This window comes from Macaca mulatta, chromosome 3 (assembly GCF_049350105.2).
Source record: "Macaca mulatta isolate MMU2019108-1 chromosome 3, T2T-MMU8v2.0, whole genome shotgun sequence".
Classification (NCBI taxonomy): domain Eukaryota; kingdom Metazoa; phylum Chordata; class Mammalia; order Primates; family Cercopithecidae; genus Macaca; species Macaca mulatta.
Window position 1 is genome coordinate 146,362,908 of NC_133408.1, and position 18,644 is coordinate 146,381,551.

General features: G+C 38.7%; 1 long non-coding RNA gene across 1 annotated transcript in view; it reads left to right on the forward strand.

The window, feature by feature from the left end:
- LOC114676760 (uncharacterized) overlaps window positions 1–18,272 on the forward strand; it is a 28,124-nt gene extending 9,852 nt beyond the window's left edge. Inside the window, exons 2-3 of the long non-coding RNA XR_003727807.2 lie at window positions 15,188–15,285; window positions 18,209–18,272. This is a non-coding gene — a long non-coding RNA (uncharacterized LOC114676760). The remainder of the gene's footprint in view (window positions 1–15,187; window positions 15,286–18,208) is intronic.
- Window positions 18,273–18,644: the final 372 nt, after the last annotated feature.

Consider the following 18,644-nt stretch of genomic DNA (forward strand, 5'->3'; position numbering starts at 1 on the left):
ACATATACACCATGGAATACTATGCAGCCATAAAAAAGGATGAGTTCCTGTCCTTCATAGGGACATGGATGAAGCTGGAAACCATTATTCTCAGCAAACTATCACAAGGACAGAAAACAAGACACCGCATGTTCTCACTCATAAGAGGGAGCTGAACAATGAGAACACATGGACACAGGGAGGGAACATCACACACTGGGGCCTATCAGGAGGTGGGGTGCTAGGGGTGGGATAGCATTAGGAGAAATAACCAATGTAGATGACGGGTTGATGGGTGCAGCAAACCACCATGGCACGTGTATACCTATGTAACAAATCTGCATGTTCTGCACATGTACCCCAGAACTTAAAGTATAATAATAACAACAATAACTGAATTACTACAGATAATCAGGAAATAACTTATAAATGCAAAAATCAAATGAATATTTTTCAGTTGCCATATAACGTGGTGGGCTGACTATTTGAATTATTACTAAAAGCAGAATCTGCTGACCACAGGTTATGAAAAGCATGAAAGTTTCATGACTGTGTATCATTAATTATTTAGAACTAGAGTTCTCATTTTTTAAATTTGTCATGTGATCTCCCACATAGCTGCTATAAAATTAATACTCATCTTTACTGAGCTTATAGACAATTGATTAAAGAGAACAAACAAGTAGATGATACACTGACAAGTATTTTAAATTCTATGTGTTTTTATTCTTTACTGCTGAAGTCACTATCAGGTAAGTATGGGAGTGGAGCAATAATGTGATTCTAATAAAGGTGGCTTTAATTTAACTCACTGCTCTCTGCCTGAAGCAATCAGAGGCCCACGTAACCTTCTCAGCCCAATCCCATATCCCTCCCCTCTCTTCCTTGTGGTCTTTGCTCCCCTCTCCTCTCTCTCCTTTTTGTGGTCTTTGCTCCCAGATACCAACTTATTTGTGACAGGAAGGCAAACACCTGATGTAGGAGGTGGGGTTGAGAGCTATATTGGAGGGCAATGTTCTGTGTCAGCTGGAGTTGGCAGTCCTCTGCCCAGGTGAGGTAAGGTTTGTGATTGATCCCAATGGACCACTGAGCCACAGGCCGCATCATCTCACTGAATCTCTGATGGACACACAGTCTTTGGTTGCCCTCAGCCCTGCCAAGGCACAAAATAGCAAACAGAGTTTAGGGCCAGGTATTATCTCCTAAGAAGGTAGAGAAGATGGCTACCTACAGTCATGATGTTAGAGACAAAAGAAAAGCCCCTATAAATGCCACGGCTGGCCAATCTCCATGTTAGTCTGCTTCCAGTCATTAGTCATGACATCCCCAAATAGCAGGAGTTTAAGAACATTCTAATAATAAATATTGGCCTATGGTCAAAGGTATCAAATTTTCTTATTTTTCTGGAAAACAAGAACATACTTTCTTCTGTGATCATAAACCAATTATCGTGGGAAGTATGATTCCTCAATAGTAAATGGTCAACCTGTCAAGAACTATAAAGAGTCTGAGATTATATTCTACCTGGCAGATTAACAAATTAACCTATCACTGTTGCATGAATGCTGACAGAAGGCACCAGACTTCTGGCTCAGAGACAAAGGACTTTATCACCCAGAGCATGGAAAGGAGCATGAGCTACACATTCATGTTAGTTCCCCTTCCCCAGACACCCCCGCCAAATTCCACAGAGCAACTGCATGGATGCTCCACACATGTGGACTTACATCACAGCTAAAGAACCCCAAGTTTAAGGAACCTAATCTTTTATAATGGGCTGCAAGAAAACCTGCCCAATCTTTGCTCCCAAACAGACATCATCTTTATCATATTGGACAGTAAATAAATCTGCCCTCTGCTCCATAGGGAGATACCATCTTCCAAGGCAGTTTGTGATGCAAGGGTTCTTAAAAAGATAATCAATACAAAAGCAGTCTGTGTCTCTGTTCACAAAATGTGCAGAAATGTAAGAGACCCTTGAAGAATTGTCTCCCAACACAACTCCATCAAGCTGCTATGTTTTGTACGTTGTCCTCTTCAAAACTGATGTTGAAAATTCATTGCCGTTGCAACACTATTAAGATGTGGGGCCTTTAAGAAGTGATTAAGCCATGAGGGCTCCATCCTCATGAATAGATTAACACCATTATCACAAGAGTAGGTTAGTTATAGTTATTGCAAGAGTTCAGCCCCCTCTGCACACTCACTTGCTCTTCCACCTTCCACCAGGGGATGATGCAGCATGGAGACCATCACTAGATGCCGGTGCCATGCTCTTGACTTCTCAGTCTCCAGAACTATGAGCCAAATAAATTTATTTTCTTTATAAATTACCCAGCAGAAAACAGACTAAGACATAAGCCCTCAGCAGGACCAAAATCTATATTCTCACCATTGGTATCACTATCTCACATTAAATGGTATAAAGAAAGGCAATGTGGGTCAGGTGTGGTGGCTCACACCTTTAATCTCAGCATTTTGGAAGGCTGAGGTGGGAGGATTACTTGAGCACAGGAGTTCGAGATCAGCTTGGGTAACATAGGGAGACCTTATCCCTACAAAAAAAAATGAAAAAAATTAGCTGGGTATGGTGGTGTGCCTATGGTCCTAGCTACTCAGGAGGCTGAGGTGGGAGGATCACTTCAACCTGAGAGATCGAGGCTGCAGTGAGCTATGATTGCACCACTGCACTCCAGTTTGGGTGACAGAGGAAGACCCTGTCTTAAAAAAAAATAGTAAAGCTTCTGCATAATTATTCTTCTTTGTAGTAGGTGTTATTGGGGTCCCACTCAGATCTGTTTATCTGGTAAATGCCTACATTCCCCACCTGTATGAATGTTGGCTGTTGGCAACTCATAGCTGTACCCTTAACCTAAGAATAGCCTTCAGCAGAGCTGCCTTGCCTGGAAATGCCTGTAAGGCATATGCCTTCCTACCCCATACATACACCCTCCATGGGCAGCACACAGGCAATGCCTGACTGATAAAGAAGCACAAAAGACCCAAGAGACGACAATTCAGTGATACCATTCATGCTCCAGAACTCCTGTGGGATCAGGTTGGGGTCAGACTTTAGCATACACGCATCTTTGCCCACCTTCCTCCCCTCCCCTCCCCTGCTCAGCTCACTCCTCTACTGGCTTCTCCTGAGCCCACTCCTTCAATGAGTCACTTGCACAGGAATCTCCATTTCAGGCTCTCCTTCTAGAGAACCTGACCTAAAGCACTGTCCTTGAACATTTCCAGAAATAGAGCTATCTGCCTCACAAGGCAAGTCATTCTGTTTTTGGACAGCTCTGATCATTAGAAAAGTTTTATTATTATATTAGGATCACACTGCCTCTGTAATCTCCACATATGGTTCTATGTAGGATAAGTCTAATCCCTTTTCCACATGACAGCCTCTCAGATATTGGGGCAGGGGGATTCCTTCTTAAATCTGCTTTATTTTTAGGCTGTGAGAATAAAGGGGGAGCTTTTTTAAAAAGGTTTTAAAGAACTATACAATAATATTCTAACTCAGAGTAATGTCTGCCCGACAACAAAATTGCATGACACAAATAGTGAAAAGTCAGCCAGAATAAAGTCTGAAGAAGCTTATTTCAAATCCACTGGATGCTGGGGGCAGAGGGAGGGGGTGGGGCAAAAAGACGTACCCAGCACAAGAGTGAAGAAGAGATCAAATCTCAGAAAAAGATAAACATAAACTACTCAAAACCAAACACAATGAAAGACTGCAAGGATCCCATAGAAGAGAAACCTTACAATTCTCAAGGGACCATGTCATAGAAGTAGACCTAAAAAAAACTCTAGGACTCAAATGTGTATATGTCACATGCACACAGTATCCATACTTTGAAGATTTTTAGATAAGGATTGGTAAATGCTGTCTCTGGATCATTGAGACTTATTGATGAGATGCATACCTGGAATACAACATTAAAAGAGCATGTATACCTTGTTCAAAAGGAAAATATTTCCTTGAAAGGACAGGATAGGAAAATTGTATGTCAAGAATGTATATATTCCAATGGATATTTAAAATCTGGGGATAGAATTATTTAAAAGAGGATAAACCCAGAAAGAGATGGAAGTAGTATCTTTGAAGGACTGTAATACAGATAGCCAGCAGATGAAGGAAGCTGGGTAAAACAATCCTAGATAGCTCTCACGAGAAGGGCAAAGTCAGAGATAACCATGTTTGTGTCTTTCCACAATGTCAGATTTTTATTGATGCTATTTTAATCACAAAAGCCACAAGCTACATGGAGTTCTCAAGAAGGCAACTCTCTCCTTAGTACTTCTCATTCACTCGGTAGTCAGAGCACACAGGCTCAAGCCACTTCCCAAGTCAGTCAATATTGCAAACCATATATAGTAGTATATTTCATCAACATATAAATGTTAAGATTAAACATTCCATACCAAAGTAATATTTAACATCAAGAGAAAGGGAATAGGAAAAAGGGTTAATGAACTAGTCCAGGGAAAGTGACAATGAAGACAGAAAGAATCTCCTGGTCTGTGCTGGGCGGTGCAGGAAAGGTCTTGAAAGGAAAAGTCTTTGATGTGGGCAGAGCCTTCAGCAGCAGATGCCAGGTGTTGATCACTAGTGACAGTAAGAGCACATCAGTTAAGATGGCTGCTTTGAGCTGCTGAAGCCCTGCTCTTTTTATGGCCACCAGAGGACTGAGAGTGGAAGTGTGCGCTTGTTTATGCCCTTATCTAGTTGGATACAGTCTTTATTTATTATAAATGTATTAAGCAAACATCGTATCTCTGTTGGCAAAGTGTCCCGTGAAATGTAAGATGAAGTCTTTTTCTAAGATGGAGTTACTTATGTCAAGAGTGCACAATACAGTAGCCTTTATTGGGACTTTATAACTTAAAATGTGCTTTCTCACATTTTCTTCAACATCACAGAAGCCTTATCAGTTGAATAATAAATAATCATTATTTTATGGAAGTTATAAGTGATTAATTGACTATGCCCGGTTAAGTTTAGTCTAAAGCTGCCTCCTTACATATTTTTAAGTTGAGGCTAAAGGTTTCTCTGCACACAGTGAACTATAACCTAACTGGATGTGTCAACAGACTGTAACTTTCTCTTGTACCTATCACTGAGTTTCAGCCAATTATAGATGGCCAACTGTTTAAACCATATTCAAATAAGACAAACATAAAGCTGTAACAATCCAGCTGTTTCTATTCCTCACTTCTGTTTCACTTTCGTTTTTCTGTTCATAAATCCTTTTCACGTGAGTCTGTCTGAATCTATTCTGGTTTGGGGATTGCCCAGTTCATGAAACATTCTTTGCTCAGTTAAACTCTGTTAAATTTAGTTTGTCCAAAATTTTTCTTTTAGCAGCCGCAGATCGCCCAACTCACCAGTGGTAGGTCTAAGAGTTGAGCATGGGTCTTTAAGTTTAAAGTCTATATTCTTGCCACATAGCCATGCTATCTTCTGATACATGTAGCAAAACTGCTACAGAATTGGCCACCTGGAACCAGTTAGTGGTATCCTGCTATTAACCACATGTATTGGTTACCTGATGCTGCCCTAACAAATCACCACAAACTAGGTAGCTTAAAACAACAAAAAATTATTATCTCAGTGTTGGCAGCTAGCAGTCTGCAACTAAGGTGATGTTTTCCTCTGACACCTCTAGAGAACCTTCTTTGCCTCTTCCTAGCCTCTGGCAGTTGCTTGCCACCCTTGGTGCTCCCTGGCTTCTAGATGCATCACTCAGTCTCCACCTACGATCTTCTCCCTGTCTGTGTCCCTGTGTCCCAGTGTTCCTCTTTTTATAAGGATTCAGTTATATTGGATTTAGGGTCCATTCTAATCCAGTATGACCTCATCTTAACTTGATTACATCTGCAAAGACTGTATTTTCAAATAAGGTCATGTTCACAGGCTCCAGGTGGACATAAGCTGGGGAAAGGCACACATTCAACCCAGCACACAGCAACCGAGAGTTTGTTCTTGGTTTGTGTTACTGACAAGTTTCCCTCAGCAGGTAAAGGAATACATTTGGGAAACTTCTATCCTGGATTCCAACAAGAAAGAAGGAGGTGTCAAATGTTGAAACAAGGAAATCTTGGGATAAAATGGCCTTGATGTTTTATAATAGTGAAAAAAGTAATGGTCAGGCCTTCAGAAAGGAGGCTTCATAAAAAGTAAGGAAAATAATAGTGCCCAAGGGAATATGTTTAGAAGAGGAATGTAGACTCTGAAAGCAGGATTACTTGAGCATTACAAAAATGATCCTGTTTCAGAGGAAAGATATGCTGTCTGGAAAGAAAATATAATAGAAATAATCTCAGATAATTGACCATAAACGAGGTTCTGAGATTGTGCTGCAAACATACACAGCAAGAATAGAAAAATAGTTGAGGAGTAGACAGCTCTCAGAGAGGAGGTAAAAGGAGTGTTAGATCTGGAGTAGGAAGACTCAAGGTTCCTATGGCTCAGAGGATGGATAGGGTGGACAGAGCCAAGCATGCAATAAAAGAAAAGTAAAAATTGTTTAGAGTATTATGAGAATAAAGTTTTAAAGTAGGGGTGGAGATAAACACTAAAGACAGCAAGAAAGCTGTTTTTCTTTTTAATCTCTGTAGCCAAGAAAAGATCTGGGAAGAAAAACCTATGCTATATCTCAGACAATATAACCTTAGGCCAAGCATGGTGGCTGACACCTGTAATCCTAATGCTTTGGGAGGCCAAGGCAGGTGGATCGCTTGAGCCCAGGAGGATCTCTTGCCCAACAGCCTGGGAAACAAAGTGAGACTCCATCTCTACAAAACTTTGTAAAAGGTTAGCCAGGTGTGGTAGCACATGCCTGTGTTCCCAGCTACTCAGGGGGCTGAGATAGGAGGATCACTTGAGCCCGGGAAGTAAACCCTCACTAGCCATGTTCACACCACTGCACTCCAGCCTGGGCCACACAGCAAGACCTTGTCTCAAAAAAAAAAAAAAAAAATACAATATAACCTTAACAAATGATAGCATAATCAAAGAACCAATCAATTTTCTGCTTTCTTCCATATTCTAAGAGAGATGAACATCAATTTTGAAACAAACATTATGAAGAGAGAATTAAAACCTGTAATAGAAAAAGAGATAGTAAGAGAAATCTTCACTTACTCTAAATGACTTCAAAACTTCAGTTTAATACAAATTCTATCCCAAAGTATCAAAAGAGTTTGCAGATGAGATCAGAGAACTGTTCCTGAAAATCAAGGAGAACGGAAAAGGTGACTAATGGCTAGAAAATATTTCTACTTCTAAAAATAGTGAAAACATGAGATCTGTATATAAACTGATGAGCCTCATGCAGACGCCAAACAAAATTCTAAAATGGATGATTTGTAAGCAAGATACAGTAAACAAATACAACCAATGTGAATTCACTAAGAACAAGTCATGACAACCAGTCTCATTTCTTTTCTTAGATTTGGTTGCCTGTGTGTCAGGAGGAAGGCATGCATGTACATGGTATGCCTTGGTTTTAGCATAGCATTCGCCAAATATTGTGATACACACCTTTTGTTGTTAAGATGGAGGAATGAGGGCCAGGTAAAAGCAAGATGACTGGTGGTTTGCTTCACAGTTAGGCATTCAATGTCACCCAAAGAGTATTGGCCAAAGACTTGACTTCAACCTTAAAAGGCAAACTCCAAGAATTTATGATTTGCTCTTTCCTGTTCAATATTTTTGTCAAAAACATGAAAACCACAGAATGTATGTTTATGAATATTTGAATTTTAAAATTAGGGAGAGAAAGCTAATACACCAGGAGATAATTCAATACTATTTCTTCATATAGAAATCAGGCCCAAAACAAAGAAAATACAAGTTCTTTGGGATAAACATAAGGCCAAAAAAAAAAAAAAAAAAAAGGAGAGACTATTAATACCAATAGCTTACATTTATTTAATAGTTACTAGGCATTATATAATCATATGCCATATATATATATATATATATATATATATATATATTTTAATAATACATGTTTTGAGACAGGATTTTGCTCTGTTGCCCAGGCTGGAGTGCAATGGCACAATCTTGGCTCACTGCAACCTCCCCGTCCCAGGCTCAAGCAGTCCTCCCACCTCAGCCTCCCGATAGCTGAGACTACAGGCACATCACCATGCTTGGCTAATTTATACATTTTTTTTTTCCACAGAAAAAGAAGCATTTTATTTTATTTTATTTTTTCTGATTTTCAACTTTTTTAAATTTATTTTTTATTATTATACTTTAAGTTCTAGGGTACATGTGCATAACATGCAGGTTTGTTACATATGTATACTTGTGCCATGTTGGTGTGCTGCACCCATCAACTCGTCAGCACCCATCAACTCATCATTTACATCAGGTATAACTCCCAATGCAATCCCTCCCTGCTCACCCATCCCCATAATACGCCCCAGTGTGTGATGTTCCCCTTCCCGAGTCCAAGTGATCTCATTGTTCAGTTCCCACCTATGAGTGACAACATGCGGTGTTTGGTTTTCTGTTCTTGTGATAGTTTGCTGAGAATGATGGTTTCCAGCTGCATCCACGTCCCTACAAAGGACACAAACTCATCTTTTTTATGGCTGCATAGTATTACATGGTGTATATGTGCCACATTTTTCTTAATCCAGTCTGTCACTGATGGACATTTGGGTTGATTCCAAGTCTTTGCTATTGTGAATAGTGCTGGAATGAACATACGTGTGCATGTGTCTTTATAGCAGCATGATTTATAATTCTTTGGGTATATACCCAGTAATGGAATGGCTGGGTCATATGGTACTTCTAGTTCTAGATCCTTGAGGAATCGCCATATTGTTTTCCATAATGGTTGAACTAGTTTACAATCCCACCAACAGTGTAAAAGTGTTCCTATTTCTCCACATCCTCTCCAGCACCTGTTTTTTCCTCACTTTTTAATGATTGCCATTCTAACTGGTGTGAGATGGTATCTCATTGTGGTTTTGATTTGCATTTCTCTGATGGCCAGCGATGACGAGCAATTTTTCATGTGTCTGTTGGCTGTATGCATGTCTTCTTTTGAGAAATGTCTGTTCATATCCTTTGCCCACTTTTTGATGGGGTTGTTTGCTTTTTTCTTGTAAATTTGTTTGAGTTCTTTGTAGGTTCTGGATATTAGCCCTTTGTTAGATGAGTAGATTGCAAGAATTTTCTCCCATTCTGTAGGCTGCCTGTTCACTCTGATGGTAGTTTCTTTTGCTGTGCAGAAGCTCTTTAGTTTGATTAGATCCCATTTGTCAATTTTGGCTTTTGTTGCCATTGCTTTTGGTGTTTTAGACATGAAGTCCTTGCCCATGCCTATGTCCTGAATGGTATTACCTAGGTTTTCTTCTAGGGTTTTTATGGTATTAGGTCTAACATTTAAGTCTCTAATCCATCTTGAATTAATTTTCGTATAAGGAGTAAGGAAAGGATCCAGTTTCAGCCTCCTACTTATGACTAGCCAATTTTCCCAGCACCATTTATTCAATAGGGAATCCTTTCCCCATTTCTTATTTTTCTCAGGTTTGTCAAAGATCAGATGACTGTAGATGTGTGGTATTATTTCTGAGGACTCTGTTCTGTTCCATTGGTCTATATCTCTGTTTTGGTACCAGTACCATGCTGTTTTGGTTACTGTAGCCTTGTAGTATAGTTTGAAGTCAGGTAGCGTGATGCCTCCAGCTTTGTTCTTTTGACTTAGGATTGTCTTGGCAATGCGAGCTCTTTTTTGGTTCCATATGAACTTGAAAGCAGTTTTTTCCAATTTTGTGAAGAAACTCATTGGTAGCTTGATGGGGATGGCATTGAATTTATAAATTACCTTGGGCAGTATGGCCATTTTCATGATATTGATTTTTCCTATCCATGAGCATGGTATGTTCTTCCATTTGTTTGTGTCCTCTTTTATTTCACTGAGCAGTGGTTTGTAGTTCTCCTTGAAGAGATCCTTTACATCTCTTGTAAGTTGGATTCCTAGGTATTTTATTATCTTTGAAGCTATTGTGAATGGAAGTTCATTCATGATTTGGTTCTCTGTTTGTCTGTTACTGGTGTATAAGAATGCTTGTGATTTTTGCACATTAATTTTGTATCCTGAGACTTTGCTGAAATTGCTTATAAGCTTAAGGAGATTTTGGGCTGAGATGATGGCAAAAACATGCCAAAATGTAAAGACCATCGATGCTAGGAAGAAACTGCATCAACTAACGAGCAAAATAACCAGTTAATTCATAATGACAGGATCAAGTTCACACATAACAATATTAACTTTAAATGTAAATGGACTAAATGGTCCAATTAAAAGACACAGACTAGCAAACTGGAAAAAGAGTCAAGACCCATCAGTTTGCTGTATTCAGGAGACCCATCTCACGTGCAGAGACACACATAGACTCAACATAAAGGAATGGAGGAAGATCTATCAAGCAAAGGAGAACAAAAAAAAGCAGGGGTTGCAATCCTAGTCTCTGGTAAAACAGACTTTAAACCATCAAAGATCAAAAGAGACAAAGAAGGCCATTACATAATGGTAAAGGGAGCAATTCAACAGGAAGAGCTAACTATCCTAAATATGTATGTACCCAATACAGGAGCACCCAGATTCATAAAGCAAGTCTTTAGAGACCTACAAAGAGACTTAGACTCCCACACAATAATAATGGGAGACTTCAACACCCCACTGTCAACATTAGACAGATCAACAAGACAGAAAGTTAACTAGGATATCCAGGAATTGAACTCATCTCTGCATCAAGCGGACCTAATAGACATCTACAGAACTCTCTACCCCAAATCAACAGAATATACATTCTTCTCAGTACCACATTGCACGTATTCCAAAATTGACCACATAACTGGAAGTAAAGCACTCCTCAGCAAATGTACAAGAACAGAAATTATAACAAACTGTCTCTCAGACCACAGTGCAATCAAACTAGAACTCAGGACTAAAACTCAATCGAAACTGCTCAACTACAAGGAAACTGAAAAACCTGCTCCTGAATGACTACTGGGTACATAAAGAAATGAAGGCAGAAATAAAGATGTTCTTTGAAACCAATGAGAACAAAGATACAACATACCAGAATCTCTGAGACACATTTAAAGCAGTGTGTAGAGGGAAATTTATAGCACCAAATGCCCACAAGAGAAAGCTGGAAAGATCTAAAATTGACACTCTAACATCACAATTAAAAGAACTAGAGAAGCAAGAGCAAACACATTCAAAAGCTAGCAGAAGGCAAGAAATAACTAAGATCAGAGCAGAACTGAAGGAGATAGAGACACAGAAAACCCTCCAAAAAATCAATGAATCTAGGAGTTGGTTTTTTGAAAAGATCCACAAAATTGATAGACCACTAGCAAGACTAATAAAGAAGAAAAGAGAGAAGAATCAAACAGACGCAATAAAAAATGACAAAGGGGATACCACCTTTATTTCTGACCCCACAGAAATACAAACTACCATCAGAGAATACTATAAACACCTCTACGCAAATAAACTAGAAAAACTAGAAGAAATGGATAATTTCCTGGACACTTACACTCTCCCAAGACTAAACCAGGAAGAAGTTGAATCCCTGAATAGACCAATAGTAGGCTCTGAAATTGAGGCAATAATTAATAGCCTACCAACCAAAAAAAGTCCAGGACCAGAATGATTCACAGCTGAATTGTACCAGAGGTACAAGGAGGAGCTGGTACCATTCCTTCTGAAACTATTCCAAGCAATAGAAAAAGCAGGAATCCTCCCTAACTCGTTTTATGAGGACAACATTATCCTGATACCAAAGCCTGGCAGAGACACAACAAAAAAAGAGAATTTTAGACCAATATCCCTGATGAACATCGATGCAAAAATCCTCAATAAAATACTGGCAAACCAAATCCAGCAGCACATCAAAAAGCTTATCCACCATGATCAAGTAGGCTTCATCCCTGGGATGCAAGGCTGGTTCAACATAAGCAAATCAATAAATGTAATCCAGCATATAAACAGAACCAAAGACAAAAACCACGTGATTATCTCAATAGATGCAGAAAAGGCCTTTGACAAAATTCAACAGCCCTTCATGCTAAAAACTCTCAATAAATTCGGTACTGATGGAACGTATCTCAAAATAATAAGAGCTATTTATGACAAACCCACAGCCAATATCATACTGAATGGGCAAAAACTGGAAGCATTCCCTTTGAAAACTGACACAAGACAGGGATGCCCTCTCTCACCACTCCTATTCAACATAGTGTTGGAAGTTCTGGCTAGGGCAATCAGGCAAGAGAAAGAAATAAAGGGTATTCAGTTAGGAAAAGAAGAAGTCAAATTGTCCCTGTTTGCAGATGACATGATTATAAATTTATACATTTTTTATAGGGATAGGGCTTCATCATGTTGCCCAGGCATTATATTTTTTAACCTCATAACCACATTATCATTAGAATTATCACTTTTAAAATTTACCAATGAGGAAGCTGAGGCTTAGAAGGGCTAAGTAACTTCTACAATTTATACAGTTAGTAAGTGGCCAAGATTTAAATCCAAGAGCCAAGACTTAAATCCAGGTGTGTCTAAATTCAGAGCTTATGGTTTTAGCAACTTTGCTAGTCTCATCAATGCAGGAATGGAGACTACTTGGAGTTAACTTATTTTGAGTTTTAATTGAAAACACCCAGATAAAAGTGTTAATACTGCACAGTAGCCACTTAATAATGCTATCTTCTTTCTTACTATAACATTGAAAATTTAGGAGAAACTTGATAGTTGAATTCAAATAATTTGAGAATTGATAAAATCTATGTAACTCAAAACAAAAAAAACTATGACTGCAGTTAAAAATTACACTGAGATAGGCTTAGGCAAGGATTTTATGACCAAGAACCCAAAAGCAAATCCAGTAAAAATGAAGATAAATAGCTGGGACTTAATTAAACTAAAGAGCTTTTGCACAGCAAAAGGATAGTCAACAGAGTAAATAGACAACCCACAGAGTGGGAGAAAATCTTCGCAATCTATACATCTGACAAAAGACTAATATCCAGGATCTACAATAAACTCAAACAAATCAGCAAGAAAAAGAACAATGCCAACACAAAGTGGGCTAAGGACATGAATATACAATTCTCAAAAGAAGATATACAAATGGTCAACAAACATGAAAAAATGCTCAATGTCACTAATGATCAGGGAAATGCAAATCAAGACCACTGTGCAGTACATTCCATCCTATAAACTGTGATATACATATATATATATTCTGTCTCATACATATACATATATATGTATGTATATCACAGTTTATCCACTCATTGATTGGCATTTGGGTTGGTTCCATGACATATATATCATATATATATATGATGGAATATATATATATGATATATATATATGTGTGATGGAATACTACTCAGCCATAAAAAGGTATGAATTAATGACACTCACAGTGACCTGGATGAGATTGGAAACTATTATTCTAAGTGAATTAACTCAGGATTGGAAAATCAAACATGGTATGTTCTCACTTATATGCAGGAGCTATGAGGACACAAAGGCATAAGGATGATACAATGGACTTTCGGGACTTGGACAGAAGGGTGGGAGCCGGGTAAGGGATAAAAGACTACAAATAGGGTGCTTTGTGTAGTGCTCGGGTGATGGGCACACCAAAATCTCACAAATCACCACTAAAGAACTTACTCGTGTAACCAAATACCACCTGTACCCCAATAACCTATAGAAAATTTAAAAATAAAATAAAATAAAAATGAATGACAAAAAAATTATACAGATAAATTTTTGTTCAATAACATGAACATTTTTCTATGTTGTGGCTTGTCAACCATCGAATAAACCACCTTGCACAGGAATAAGTTTTTTATCAGCATTTCTAAGAGGGGGTACTTGAACTGAGAGGAGAAATCTCTAGGTGATTTATCAGTCTTCTAAATCTAAGGTTCAATAAAGAAAACAGTTTAAAGGTTAAGTGGTGCAAAAAGGAATTCCTGAGAATCACTGACTCATAACTACAAGAAAACTTGTAGTCATCAGCAACGTAAGTTAAACAAGTTGTGGTCTAAAACCTAATTCTCCTATTTTAATTCTTTTAGGAAGGTATGAAACCTGTTGTGGGAAGTCAGGGACCCTGAACAGAGGGACCGGCTGGTGCCACAGCAAAGGAATATAAATTGTGAAGATTTCATTTTAATATAGACATTTATCAGTTCCCAAAGTTAATACTTTTATAATTTCTTATGCCTGTCTTACTTTAATCTCTTAATCCTGTTATCTTCGTAAGCTGAGGATGTACATCACCTCAGGACCACTAAAATTGTGTTAACTGTACAAATTGATTGTAAAACATGTGTGTTTGAACAATGTGAAATCAGTGCACTTTGAAAAAGAACAGAATAACAGTGATTTTCAGGGAAACGAAGACAACCATAAGGTCTGACTGCCTGTCGGGTCAGGCAAAAAGAGCCATATTTTTCTTCTTGCAGAAGCCTATAAACAGATGTGCAAGTAGGGAAGATACCACTAAATTCTTTTCCTAGCAAGGAATATTGATATTAATACTCTGGGAAAAGAATTGCATTCCTCGGGGGAGGTCTATACACGGCCGCTCTGGGAGTGTCTGTCTTATGCGGTTGAGATAAGGACTGAAATATGCCCTGGTCTCTTGCAGTACCCTCAGGTTTACTAGAGTGGGGAAAAACCCCGCCCTGGTAAATTTGAGGTCAGAATGGTTCTCTGCTCTCGAATCCTGTTTTCTGTTAAGATGTTTATCAAGACAATACATGCACTGCTGAACATAGACCCTTATCAAAAGTTCTGCCTTTTGCCCTTTGTCCTGTTTCCTCAGAAGCATATGATCTTTGTTCTGCCTTTTGCCCTTTGAAGCATGTGATCTTTGTGACCTACTCCCTGTTCTTGCACCCCCTCCCCTTTTGAAACCCTTAATAAAAACCTGCTGGTTTTGTGGCTCAGGTGGGCATCACAGTCCTACTGATACATGTCACCCCCGGATGCCCAGCTGTAAAATTCCTCTCTTTGTACTCTTTCTCTTTATTTCTCAGCCAGCCGACACTTATGGAAAATAGAAAGAACTTATGTTGAAATATTGGGGGCGGGTTCCCCTGTTAGAAACCCTCAGAACACTCCACTTATTCTATTTTATTTATCCGTAGAGTGTTTCTTGGAGGTAGAGCAGTCATCAACATCCCCGTTTTGTTGACTGGAGAATGAAGCAATTCCACAGCCAATGCATGGCAGGGCAAGATGAGAGGTCAGTTCCTGTAGACATCTGGTAATCTTTGCATGACATCACTGTTTTCACCTCAATAGATGATCCCAAGGCTTTTTTGTAAATTAAATATATTTTTAAAGTAATTTTAATTATCTCATTCATATATATACACACATATATGTATATATGTACACATATATGTAATTCACCACTTGTGAAACATTTAATCATGTGATTTTGATCTACATCCATATGGTTCTATGCAAATTCCTTACCAGCTAGTAATTAAGAACCCTGGTTAAATATAACACTTGCAAAAGCAGTCCTGGAATTTTGGTGCTGGCCTGGCATGGTATAATAAAGGTGCTCTTTCCTGGAATGCAGGGTCAAATTCCAGCCTGGCTCTGCCATTAACAAGTCATAGGACCTTGGGCAAGTCAAGCAACCACTTTGCACCTCAATTTCTTGGTTTCTAACATTTGTGAAGGGCTTGAACTACACTGATCTATGTTTCTTCCATCTTTTAACATAAGTAAGTCATTGCCTATCGAGAACTCGTGCCTATCAGTTTACTAGTGATGGTCATTTCATCTTTCCTAGCTCAAGGCATGATTTAGTTTATAATTCTATTGATTTGTAATGTTTTTTCACCAGTTTTTATCAGAAGGAACTTTGCATGCATATTTAGCCTGATTTTAGCAATATTTTTAATCTAATAAACTTAACCAAGAAGTTTTGTTGTTGTTGTCAAAATTTGGTGTAAAATTTCAAAAACAGGAATATAACTTTTTAACTTCTCAACTGTACTCATGCATTTTGGTTTAGCAGTATGCTTTTTTCCCCCATGAATTCAGCAATCTTAAAATATGCTATCACACAAGATACTTATGGGGGATTTAACACCAAATTTTCTGTTTTGGATCCTATAGTCACTTACTGTTCCAATCTGAAAAATACATAGCTGTATCTCAAGTGTATATATTGGTTACCAGCTGGTAGTTTCTCAGATATCTCCATTTCTTTCAGCTGCTTCACACTCACTACCAAGCAAAAAGGTAGGCTCCCTATGAGTAGTGATATGAAATAATGTCATAGGTAAATCAAAATAATCTAGATGAAAATAAAATCAGAGTCACAATCCAATTAGTATTTAACATCTCTGTAATTGAGTGTATGCTAATAATCTTTGAACATTTAGTTTCTTAAAACAGAAAAACAAACCAAATACAGGTACATTCATCTCATTCATAACATCTAATTTTCTAACAAGAATGTTCAAGTTTTACAGGGTGAGCATCCCTTATCTGAAATACTTGGGATGAGAAGTGTTTCAAATTTTTATTTTTTTCCAGTTTTTGAATATTTGCATTATACTTAGTGGTTGAGCATCCCTAATTCAAAAATCCAAAATCTGAAATGCTCCAATGAGCATTTCCTTTGAGTACCATGTTGGTGCTCAAAAATTTCAAATTTTGGAGCATTTCAGGTTTCAGATTTTTTGATTAAGGATACTCAATTTGTACTATCAAACTGGGAGCTCAAACTAGGGCATCGTTCCAAAGAAACTTTCCAGAATGTCATGACCTAGTAATAAAGTTAAATGTTTTTGTTATAGAAAGGGGTCTCAATTCAGAACCCAAGAGAGGGTTCTTGGACCTCACGCAAGAAAGAATTCAGGGCAAGTCCATACAGTAAAGTGAAAGCAAGTTCATCAGAAAAGTAAAGGAATAAAGAATGGCTACTCTATAGGCAGAACAGTGGTATGGGCTGCTCGACCGATGATACTTTTTGTTACTTCTTGATTATATGCTAAACAAGGGGTTAACTATTCATGAGTTTCCAGGAAAGGGGTGGGCAATTCTCGGAACTGAAAGTTCCCGCCTCTGCCCCCACTGACTTTTTAGATCATATAGGGTAACTTCCTGATGTTGCTATGGCATTTGTAAACTGTACGGCACTGGTGGGAATGTCTTTAACATGTTAATGCATTATATAATTAGCATATAATGAGCAGTGAGATGACCAGAGGTCACTTTCATTGCCATCTCTGTTTTGGTGGGTTTTGGACAGCTTCTTTACGCATGCTGTTTTATCAGCAAGGTCTTTGTGACCTGTGGCTTGTGCCAAGGACCTATCTCATCCTATGTCTAGGAATGCCTTAACCTCCTGGGAATGCAGCTCAGTAGGTCTCAGTCTTCTTTTACCCACCTCCTATTCAAGATGGAATTGCTCTGGTTCAAACACCTCTGACAGGAAGAAATTCAGATGTTAGAAAATTTTACCTCCTTAAAATAACCTAAGGGACCAATTACTGTATAGCTTATTTATTTGTATATTTTATATGATGTTTTCTAAACATATAGTATTTATCAGTGTTTCTTTGGATGAATTTTAACAAATACCAGTGACAAGGTTTTTTGTGGAGGGATTTAGACCAGTGGAGAGCCCAAGGATATTTATTCTGCTATCATTCTTGAGCCACTATAAATATTTGAGTTAAGAGTAGTCATAGGAGAGCAAGCAATTGGAGCTATCTGGATTTGAAAGTACTTCTGCTTTCTTCAGCATCCATGCTATCAGTAGCTGCCTAACCTTGCCTTCTGATTATTATGCAAGAATTGGATGCTTCTAGCTAACAAACCTTCACTCATGCTGGCTTTTCTCATCCTTTGATCCCTTACCTTGATGCTGCTTTATGGTGCCAAAACACCTCAAAGCTTGAACTTGAATAGATAGTGTCAAAACATAAAGACAGTATTGAATCAGCTCATGAATCCTCAAAATCAAAAGTCCTTCTTTTACATGTCCAGCATTTGTGACTTAGTGAATCAGAGGGTGGGGAAGTGACTCACAGTCATCCCAACAGCACTCTTTTTTTCATTAGTTGTTTCTGAAGAATTGTAAAGTTCTGAATTCAAAGTGTGTTTATAAAGTATTGAGATGGACTTTTTCTCCCCTGCAGCATGCCAGAAACTATACAATCCACCCCCTTTGAAGGAGTTTGCTCATTTAAAAAAAAAAAAAAAAAAAAAAAAAGGGGGGGGGCGGAGCAAGATGGCCGAATAGGAGCAGCTCCAGTCTCCAACTCCCAGCGCCAGCGACACAGAAGACCGGTGATTTCTGCATTTTCAACTGAGGTACTGGGTTCATCTCACTGGGGAGTGCCGGACGATCGGAGCTGGTCAGCTGCTGCAGCCCGACCAGCGAGAGCTGAAGCAGGGCGAGGCATTGCCTCACCTGGGAAGCGCAAGGGGGAAGGGAGTCCCTTTTCCTAGCCAGGGGAACTGAGACACACAACACCTGGAAAATCGGGTAACTCCCACCCCAATACTGCGCTTTAGGAAACAGGCACACCAGGAGATCATATCCCACACCTGGCCGGGAGGGTCCCACACCCA